Source organism: Octopus bimaculoides, chromosome 3, assembly GCF_001194135.2.
Source record: "Octopus bimaculoides isolate UCB-OBI-ISO-001 chromosome 3, ASM119413v2, whole genome shotgun sequence".
Lineage (NCBI taxonomy): Eukaryota > Metazoa > Mollusca > Cephalopoda > Octopoda > Octopodidae > Octopus > Octopus bimaculoides.
The window spans coordinates 145,946,123-145,958,141 of NC_068983.1; positions in this window are offsets into that span (position 1 = coordinate 145,946,123).

Consider the following 12,019-nt stretch of genomic DNA (forward strand, 5'->3'; position numbering starts at 1 on the left):
ATAATATACAATATATAATATAAAATAAAATAAAAATGGATGGTACTATGAAATAAAGTATTGAATGTCTTATTGAATATATGGAATATGTCCTATTGAATAGATGAAATATTGAGTAGTCAATATAAAGGATTAAATATATAAATATATATATATATATATATATATATACATATATACGACGGGCTTCTTTCAGTTTCCGTCAACCAAATCCACTCACAAGGCTTTGGTCGGCCTGAGGCTATAGTGGAAGACACTTGCCCAAGGTGTCACGCATTGGGACTGAACCCGGAACCATGTGGTTCTTAAGCAAGCTACTTACCACACAGCCACTCTTACGCCTGTAAATGTTTGTCGAAAAATTTCGATTTGTATGCAGAAAAAGTACTGGAATCAGTTTATTTATATCACTAATATCCTTGGTAAAAGTACGAAAATCAAAGTTTTCTATTTGTCCTAACCCTAAAACATGACGTTAAGGAGTTTTGTTAAATGACAATAAAATTGTATGTTGATTTTGGTGATTACTACAGAGTTTCCATTCTAGGTTGTAACCATGGCACTTAGGAAGCCCGTCGAATATGTACCTCGGTGTGTGTGTGTGTGTGTGTGTGTGTGTGTGTGTGTGTGTGTGTGTGTGTGTGTGTGTGTGTGTGTGCGTGTGTGCGCGTGTCTCCTACCATCGCTTGTGTTTCCTACCATCGCTTGACACCTGTAACTAAGTGATTCGGTTAAACGATGTCGATAAAATAAGTACTAGTCTTAAAACAAGTACTGCGGTCGATTCGTCTGACTAAACACTCCAAGGCACCATGTCTGCAGTCCAATGACTGAAGCAAGTAAAAAATAAAATGTCTGAGGTGTATTTTTATATCTAGTGCCATTCTTCGTTTCTATATCATTTAGATCAGGGGTGGGGAAACTTGTTAGTGCGGCAGGCAAAAATTTCCAATGATAAAGGTCCGCGGATGGATCACAAGTTCTAATTCTTCTATTTGTGTAACTCTTGTATATATCTCTGTATAATTCGATATACATTAATAAAGATAAGTTTAACACATTAAATTAACGTGTAACATCTTCATTAACGCCGCCACTGAATTTAGTACGTTTACATTACTTATGCGGTATTCAAATTTTTTCAGCTAGAGTGTAATTGGGTCTCAAGGGTGTGGTACAAACCTAGCAATATGTGTTTTATAGTGAAAACAAAATTTCCATTCAAATGGCAATTACCGGACGATTTCTGTTTGAGTCTAACCGTTTTAAGTCGCAGTGGAAATGCGACCTATGTTGCAAATAGGCATAGGAATATTGTATAAATTTTATGATTGAAACTTTTATTATATGTTGTACATACGAGTATATCAGCCTGCGGGTGCAATAGAATGTGTTCGCGAGCGCAATTGCGCCCGCGGGCGGGGGTTTCCTCACCCCCTGCTTTAGATAGAGAAACGCGGAACAACACAAGCTATCATAATACAACTCGAAAGTTTCTTTGACAAAATATTTCAGCAGGGGCCGTGCCACATTTGTATACACATTATAAGTATTATACGCACCGGTATTTTTTATCAAAATCTGTTTCAAATGCGTGTATTAAAGAAATATGTAAAAAATTTAACAGATGCGAATAAGTTTGTATGACCAAGGCAAAAACGAATCTTGGCATTTCAAGCAAAGTCCTTTATCGGGGAAAGAGAAATTGTTTTTAATGTTTTTAGAAAGTGCTACCATAAACATAATTTGAAAATTTTCTCGCTTCTACTAAATTATTTTTGCCATCACAGACCGTCAGCAGACTTCCCGAACACCAATGTTTTTTATTTACTGTGTAACATAGAACTCAATAGAACGCATTGGAATTGAATTTGGTGATACAAAAGTACGTGACATTGGTGTATAACTGATCATTTTTCATTGGATAAGCTACAATATAGAATTACATGAATTTAATATCTTTGTAAACGTTGTAAAGAGACAATTATTATAATTTCGATACTTTACTAGACAGACATTTTACGCAGTGTATCAACCTTACTTAAACTAAGCCAAGTAAGTTGACATTCAGGAGAAGAGACAGACAGATCTGTTGAATATGGAAAATGTCGTCAGACCAACGGTCCCAATCGTCTTCTCAATTATAATCAGTAAGTTGACGAGAAAAAAAGAGGATCCAAACATACCTAGAGTACCGTTATGAGTTCGAGTGTGTGTGTGTATGTGTGTGTGTGTGTGTGTGTGTGTGTGTGTGTGTTTAAGACAAAAACTCCGGCGCTTTTCAAAAGAAATCTCAATTATATCACGTCGTTGACAAAAAAAAAAAATTTAATGGCTGAAGTGCCGAGAGTTCGTATTCATGCGCTGTTCTTTTGTATTGCCTTAAGCAAGATATACTTTCTAAGATCACTATGACTTAAAATAATGAGGTTGAATAGCTTCTTAGAAATAATAATGAAATATTTTCACGAAATATATTACCCTTTGATACGAGATAGAACGGTATCTAGAAACTTTTGTAGCCATAAAATATGTTAGTGATCACCAAAAAATAGAGCGCAAATCAAATTAAATCTCTATTTTTTATTCCAATTTTAAGTAACCCTAATTTATTTAAATTACTAATTCACTTAGGAAAATTATATTGATCAAAACTACTGATTGTCTTTTAGCTCAAGGTCTTAGACTCTATGTATGCAAGATATATCTTTTGTTGTGGTCATAATTGTTACTGCTCAGAACTCTTTAATACATTTCTTATATATAAGTATTATATACATTTCTTATATATATATGTATTATCTAAAGTCATGCTATCGACTACACAGTGTTATTTTCCGTTGTTCACTTTTTGTAATTATCAAAATTTTACAGGCCAAATGTCTTCTTACTCCTTTTCTGTTTCTTAAATCGTCTGTCAACTGATGAAAACAGGCTTGAGTAGACTGTGCTAAGCTGATGATTTCCAATAAGACCGATGCCTGTGCACCACTGGGCTATATTTTTTAAAGATCAGATTTCATCTCGGAGAATAAAAATTTAGTTCTCTAGGTAATTCGTAATTTCTTGAAATGCAAACAATTACCGCTGTTACCGGCAATTTCCATTTTTTAAACAAGTTTTTCATACAACATTCAATATATCACTGGTTGCCGAAATTGTCTAAATTCATGCAATTTTTCCATTTGAGTTATTTCTTTTCCTTTCATTTTGTAAGTATATATAAAAACCCTTCTTTTTCTACGACAATATAAAGTCTTTAATTTGAATTAATAGCTAAATATATGACTAACATTTTCTTTTCCAGCAAAATACCTATACACTGTATTTTTGTACATAACTAAACTACAATATTACTAATTTAATTTGGCTCACATATAACCTACACTACAATAAATACATTTCGTAAACAACTGTAAAATTAATGTTTTCCGGCATAAGTAACCAAATACATAGCTAATGTACTTCTAGATAAGTAACCTCTACAAACTAATTGGGTTTTTTCTACATCAGTAACCTACTAGAAAAGTAAAGTATTTCCTAACAACAGCATTCAACAATATATGTCCAGTAAATTTCCTATGTAACCAAATATAAATTTTGTTGAATCTTCCTACAGAGACGACTATAAAAAGTTATTTATTTTCTATGTTGGTAACTAACTATATAATTAGTGTATTCTCCCATATGAATAATCAAACAATATAGTCAGTACATTTTTGATACCCGTAATTCATCATATATAATGTATTTTTTTCTATTTAAGTAACCAACTATACAACTAACGGCAGATTATTTCAGAATTCATATATTGTAATTAACTCTTTAAACATTATAACTAATGCAGGCTTTCATCTTCAAGATACCAATTTCAGAATACGAAATTGTTATAAGTTCTTTTTATAAATAAAGTTATATTAAAGAAATATTAAAAAATATTTGTTTAACCATATTTAATTCGAAATAGTCAAATTATATCTAAACAGAGGAAAGCTGTTACCCTAAAATGCATTTCAAATGAGAGATAACTCTTTAATTAATATTAGCTTTTGTGAGGAACTTAATCGATATTATTTGGTGTGTTATATATATACCTATCTCTGAGACTACGTTTCTCGGATATTTACATATATCCAAGAAGTTGGCTGGTGTTAAACGCATCGGGACAACTGCATGCGATGCTAGTACTTGTTGAAATCAATATAAGTTACCAGTACACTGCATATCAATTTAATTTAGTAGTAACCTGACATCAATATATGCCATAATAATAACGAGGGCTTTGATAACAGTTGCATGAAAACTATCTCTTATTAAGAGACATTTAATCTTTTATTATGTGATATTATGTGGAATGTTCAATAAAATTTCTCTTCTATATGCAGAACCATTTGCAAACATTCGTTAGAAAATGTCTTGGATGCTGTTTCGATCCTTTGTTCACATTCACAAATCTCCTATAGTGCACGAGCACTATCAGAAAATGAGACTATTGTAAAATGAAAATAATTTGTATATTTGACACCGTCACACAACACTACACTATTCATTTTATTGGCATCAGCGATGAATTTTCCAAAGTAATATGTCTGAATTATACAAACATTTGTGAAGAGAGACTATAGTTGATTAAATTAATATTTACATATTAATGGTATTAGTCATACATACATACATACATACATATACACCTGCTTTTTGTTTCCCTACCTGTTTTCATCTTTTGACTTCTGTTAATTTGAACTAATATATATATACTTTGATACATTGATACTTTGATAGGTTTCGGCCAGTATTGGCCAAGGCCATGTCTAACTTAATAGTACCACCTAGCGAAGTCATTCAAATCAGGCAGATGATGTAGCACTCACGGCAACTTTGGAGAGAATAAAGCTTAAGTTTTTCTAGTCGACCCCAATAGTCAAGGCTTGTCATGCAATTTTTCTTTATTTGTAATTGACTTTTGAGCTGCTTCAACTTTCATGATACTTTGTTTCGTGTGGGGAGACCACAGTGGACAACAGTATTCAATGTGGGGTTGGGCAAAAGTGGAGAAGAGAAGAATAATGGTGTGGATATCTCTCGACTGGAATGTTCTGAGAATCCAGGAACACATTCTGCGAGCCATATCAACTGTGCTGTTTATATGATGTTGTTGGATGCCATAAGAGTTTCACCTGAAGGAAGGGAGTATGGGAGTTTCAGGGTACCTTCTTCTCCGAAGTCAATTAACTCAAATTTGTCCTCGTTCAGCAGCATATTGCTCTCCTCCGCCCAATTGGATGAGAGCCAGTTGGTCTGACTGAAGGAATGTCCGGTACCGCACTTCATTCATGACCTTCTGGAGCTTGGAATCATCTGCAAAGATTCTGATGTTATTGTGCAAAGATTCTGCTGTTGCTGCAAAGTTTCTGATGTTGATGTCAGCAATGTCATTAATGTAGATGATGAAGAGAAGTGGGCTTAACACAGTACCACAGTGCCTTGTAGAACACCACTACTGACTTTGGCTGGGATTGATTTTATTCCTTCGACTACAGTGTTTCGGGTTCTGTCTGTGAGGAAACATTTGATCCATTGTAGTAACTTTCCAGTGACACCACTGCTGGATAATGTTTTCAAGAGAATGTTATGATCAACCCTGTCATATGCATATATACATATACATACTTACATATTCATACATATACATACATATATATACATACATATACATATACTTACATATGCATATACATATACATACACATATATATATACATATATATACATGCATAAACATATACATATACATGCATATGCATATAAATACATATACACACGTACATATACAACCGTACATATGCACTCGTGCATGCATACACACGTACACGCATACACACTTACACACATACATATATACACACACATATATACATATATACATATATACACATGTGTGTTTGTGTTGTGTTCTCACCCAGTCACGTTCCTGTAACTTAGTGGTTCAGCAAAAGATATCAATAGAATTAGTAGTGGACATAAGAATAAGTAATGGGGTCATTTTGCTCGACTAAGCCCTTCATAGAGGTGCCTGTTGTGGAGATCGCTAACCAATAGAATTCAAAGTTCTGGAGCTCGCTAGAACGTTCACAAGGCGTCTCGATTTTTGTTTACGTTACTATTATATTCTTGAGTTTTACAGTTGGAATAAATAGATTTCACACCTATCTGGAGTACCACTGTGTTTTTTTCTTTGCGAGGAAACGAGGGCGGTATTTTGAACTCCAGACAACACACCTGTCTGGATTATTACTCTATTCTCTGTAAGTAAACAAGAGAAATGTACCAGTGCTCCAGCATGATCACAGTTGAATGACTGATTAAGCAAAAGATATAAAGACAAAGTCAACTTTGTAAGTTCATCTCAAAACATATACGCGTATAAAGAAAAACTGCATGAAGTTTAGCCTAACTATTATCTTTGCATTTCTAGTGTGCTCTTCTTTTTGATTTATTTATTCACTCATTCAATTATTGATCAAGCATTAGGTAAAAATTTGTACTGGTATAATCATTTGAATCGACTCTCAATGAAAATCTGGCATCTTACATCATCATTTTTCTCTTTCACAATATAATAAACTGCATTCTACAAATATAGAATAGAGTAATCTATTGAGATGCTTAAAATGCTATGATTTGAAGCTTTAAAAATATACACGTTCGGTAAATTTATCATTTGTCTGGCAGTAAACTCATCAACCACCAAAAGGTATCCAGTATCGTCACATTTCTTCGAAGGCGAGAAATTAAAACTTTTAATTTTGAGTGAACGAAGGAGCCCTACGTACAGTCACACAACCCGCAAGATGTAGTCCCTCAAATCATACCCAACTTCCTTTTAAAAAAAAACGAAAAAGACATTGGACATTATAGTATTTGTTATTCAAAGGACGTAGTGGTCATGACTGAAAGGCTTTTAATCAAATTTGTCAATCAGAGACAAATTAGGATTGGCCAAACAGTAACAACAATAAACCTTTCCTGTTTGTTTCTATGTTTATAAATAAAATTTGTTCACCTTTCCAACTCTTACTCTTTCTCTGTTCTGTGTAATTATTCTCTATTAACTGATAACTCGTTTCTCTAAATCCCACGTGGTAAAGTCTAGCTTGAATATAGAAGTAAGCTTTGTTATTCGCCATACGAATATTGATCCAGTTATCGCTGATAGTAAATATCCTGAATATCTCTACACTAACACAGAAGCGGGGATATTGATTTGGAAGCTGAATGAAAAGCACTACAATTATTATTTCAACAAGCTGTGGAAACACTTCCATAAACTCAGTTTATCTTTGCTTACAACTATGACGTCACAATAGGTGATTGTTACATTAATTGGGAGAATATTTCTAATTTGTTTTCCAAATTTCTTCAACAAAGCCGACTGAGATATTTGTCGCCTTTCTTTTTCTAAAAATTTTCACAGCTCGTTAAAAATCTGGAATGCGAAACCAAGTTTTCGGTAATCTACTACTACTACTACTACTACTACTACTACTACTACTACTACTACCACCACCACCACCACCACTACTACTACTACCACTACTACTACTACTACTACTACTACTACTACTACTACTAACTACTACTACTACTACTACTACTACTACTACTACTACTACTACTACTACTACTGCTGCTGCTACTACTACTACTACTACTACTACTACTACTACTACTACTACTACTACTACTACTACTACTACTACAGGGCTTACTAGCGAATTTTAAACAATTCAGTGATGACATCCGGATTCTCGATAAATGTCTAAAAGCTACCTTTATCAAAGTAAAAATGACAGAAACATCCAATGATAATCTTGACCAGTAGAATGTCATAAAGGAATTAGAACCAGCGGAGAGCTACAAATACCAAGGAGTATTTGAAGGGGACGGAATCAAACATTCAGTGATGAGGGAAAGGATCAGAAGAAAATGTTATCGCAGGGTAAGAGCAATACTCAAGACAGCTGAATGCAAGAAACAGGATCGAAGCGATCAACACTTCAGCCATACCAGTCGTGACTTACGGTTTCAATATCAATAACTGGTCAATTACTGAAATATGTAATCTTGACAGAAAAATACGAAAATTGTTGACAATGCGTAGAATGCACCACCCTAAGGCAGATATAGAACACTTTACATGCCATGAAAAGAGGGAGGCCTTGGACTTTTAAAACTGGAATTTAACAATGAAGATTGCCTCAATTGGCCTAGACACCTACCTGAAAAACTCTGATGACTGGATGTTAAAACTTGTCTCAAAGTATGAAAACAAGAAAGCATCATACTCAGTAAGAAAACAAGTAAAGGAATATCTAAATGAATTCCAAATACAACAAATTCCAGAATTAGACGTACCGGAAACAAGCACAGAAAAAGTTAAGCGTATGAAAACCCATGTTAACACTGCTGCCTTAGATATTCTTACTGATAAATGATAAGAAAAACTTCTTAATGGCAAATACCCAGAGAGAACTAATAGTGCCGCTGTTGACAAAGCCCTTACTCATCAATGGTTAGTGGCTTCTGGCTTAAAGTCAGAAACAGAAGGGTTTATCATAGCAGCCCAAGATCAATGCCTACCTACAAGGAACTACTAGACCAACGGTAGCTGCCCAACATGTCATGTATATCAACAACATGAAACCATTGATCATGTTGTCTCCATGTGCAGTCATCTTGCGCCTACAGAGTATCTCAACAGGAATGATAGAGCAGCACAATATATTCACTGGGTAATTTGAAAAAACCTGGATCTGCCCCATGATAAAAACTGGTGGGAACACAAACCACCTTCAGTGCTTGAAAATGATCACATCTCAGTCCTCTGGAATTTCACCGTTCAAACTGACAGAATGATAGATGCGAATAGGCCAGGCATTATATTGAAAGACTTCAGACAAAAATCATGCCTCCTCATTGATATGACTGTCGCAATCGACATAAATGTATCTATCAAGACCTACCAAACACTGAGCAAGTATAAAGATCTTGAAATAGAAATTAGCAAAATGTGGAACCTGAAGACTAAAACAATACCTGTTGTCATAGGTGCCCCAGGAATGATAGCAAAAGGGCTGATTGTTACCTAGCTCAGATACCAGGAAACCCCAAAATAGCAGAAATTCAAAAGATAGTGCTCATGGAAACTGCCCACATCATGCGTAAAATACTATGTAATCTCAAATTTTAAAACAAGATCAATTTTCTTAGTACTCAGAGCACTAACAACCAAGTTTGAGAAATATATTGGAAAAATTGGAATTGACATGAGAGCAGAGCAGGCCCCCAAAACTGCTCTATTGGGGAAAGCAAGGATTTTGAGATTGGTGCTGGAGCATTGAGTTTCTTCCACGACAAGCTAACATCCAGGTACTAAAGCTTATAATTTGCGGAATGAGACCCTGTGAGACTGCTGACAACAGGTTGATGTATGCTCTCACAGAATTGACCAGAGCAAATAAGACCGAGAGCTCTGAGAAGTATAATAATAATAATAACAATAATAATAATAATAATAATAATAATAATAATAATAATAATAATAATAATAGACAATAAGAAGATCTTGATGCGATTGTAATAGATTGTTTATTAGTTTGAACGATATTTCGACGGCTCGTCTGTATTTTTCGAGTTCAAAATGTAAAATGAGAACAACTTCAGAAACACAGAAATTCAAAAATATAGAGGAGGAAATCCTGCGTTCCTATTTTGATAGTAGGACATCATCACTTTTGTAACTGGTAAAAGGAAAAAGAAAAAAAAGAGAAAGAGGAATATTTAATCGAACAGTTTTGTGTAAATGTAGTGAAATTCACCTGTCATTTTATTCATTTCTCCAAGGCATGATGTTAATAATTCACAAATATATTTCTCTTCATTCATTTTGAGGACTGAAAGTGTAGTAAATTCAGAATATTTTTTGAGAATGTGCACTTGCAAGCGGTCCTCAAAATTGCAGCCACTTGGGGTAAAATATTCAAGTTCTGTCGAACTACTGCTATTGTGACTGACATCATACCTGTGCCCATTGGATCTTTTGTTTAATTGTTCTGTTGTACAACCAACATAAATCAAATTGTGTTTGGTGCATTCTGCTGCGTTCACCAAATTATAATCTATGCATTCGGAACTGAGATTTTTGCGTTTGTGATTAAGAGTTAGTTTTCGCATCTATATGAACCTCGGCAGTACCCTTTTCGTTCAGTGGGGAAAATATCGTTCTGTTCCATAAATTTTAATGTTTTATCCACGAGGATGGATATTAAAATTTTATACGTGGTAGATAGAATGTTATGGGTCGATAGCTTGGGGAAAATTTGGTTTCATTATTCTTCGGAAGTAGGTAAGTAATACCGCTTGCTAACAAATCAGGTATTTTCATAGGATCTCTCATAATTTCATTGAATAACTGGATTAACTTCTCGTATGCGCACAGGAGCGATGCGAGCCAGAAATTTGGCACCTTATCATTACCCGGGGATTTTCACTTATGAGTCTTCGCGAGTGTCATCCTTAGGTCTGCTATTGTGATGTCTTCCCATGCTTCCCATCCTTCTGGGCGTCTAATCCAGTCTGCATTTTCATTGTAAGTATTATTATTATTATTATTATTATTATTATTATTATTATTATTATTATTATTATTATTATTATTATTATAAGACTGACACTTCACTAGTATTCATGCAAACATAACAAGAAATGTAGAAATGCACAGAGTTACAGATAGCTATTTATCTAACCAAAAAACGTTGGCACAAACACCGAGACAAAGAGGCAAAGTACACGATGGACGTATGAAATTAATTTAAACGGTGTCCGACACCACTTAGAGGATGTTATGACTACTTCACTTTTAGAAAAGCTATCAATGAAAAGATACAAGAAATAAATAATCACTTACAATTTGTATTACACAAAGACTTGCTAACCAAAACAACAAATATTGAACCACGCAGAGAACGCCAACACACAGTAGAAAAGTGTTCTATGTATGACATTGTTTTATATATAATATATGATATATATATATATATATATACATGCAGGTATATATATACACACGTATGTATATACACACGTGTGTGTGGTCTGTGATGCTCCAAATTGAAGAAGCATCTCTACAAGACCATACCACCGAGCATCGTATTCCAGCACCATCAACAGTGTGATGGGGATTTCACCACCTGACTGGGGGGGGGGGCAGTCAATCCCAATCACGGAAGCATATTTCATTAGGAAGAAAGCACCCAGACGTAACCACCGTAATGAGCTCGATGGCTGGAATTACTTCTACTGCTTCCAGAGCCTTTAACCAGCACCAGCAATAACCACAATAAAAAGCAAATGGAAAGAACATTTGATGAGGGATCTTTGATCCGAAAGAGCTCACGTGATTAATCCTAACCTAACAACTAGCAACAAGGCTATCGACAGATTACAGGCCACATGTATGTTCAATTTTTCTATCTACCTATCAACCTTTCTATCTATCTATCTATATATCTATCTACCCCTCGATCTACCTACGTACCTACCAACTTTCTAACTATCTATCTATCTATCTATCTATCTATCTATCTATCTATCTATTTGTCTGTCTGTCTGTCTGTCTGTCTGTCTAAACGCGTCTTTCCCGTCGAGACAGGTTTTCAGAAACCGGATTAGCATGTTAGTAAAGAGGGCTTTGACGGGAGCCATCATCAATAACAAATGGTGGTTTGCCCTCAAGAGAGCAATAAAAGCAGAAGCGGTTAGGTATAGCAAAGCACTAGCCATATACAGAAACAGAGTAGAGGGTGAGCTAGTTAAGAAGCTAGAAGAGGCAATTAGAAGTGGCATCGCATCCGACGTTTTGGCAGCGAGGTTGGCCCTAGACCAACACTTCAACGCCAAACACGAAGGGTGCGTTGTCAGGGCTAGGATGCGTGCTCTAAGAAACGAAGGTGTTGGAGCC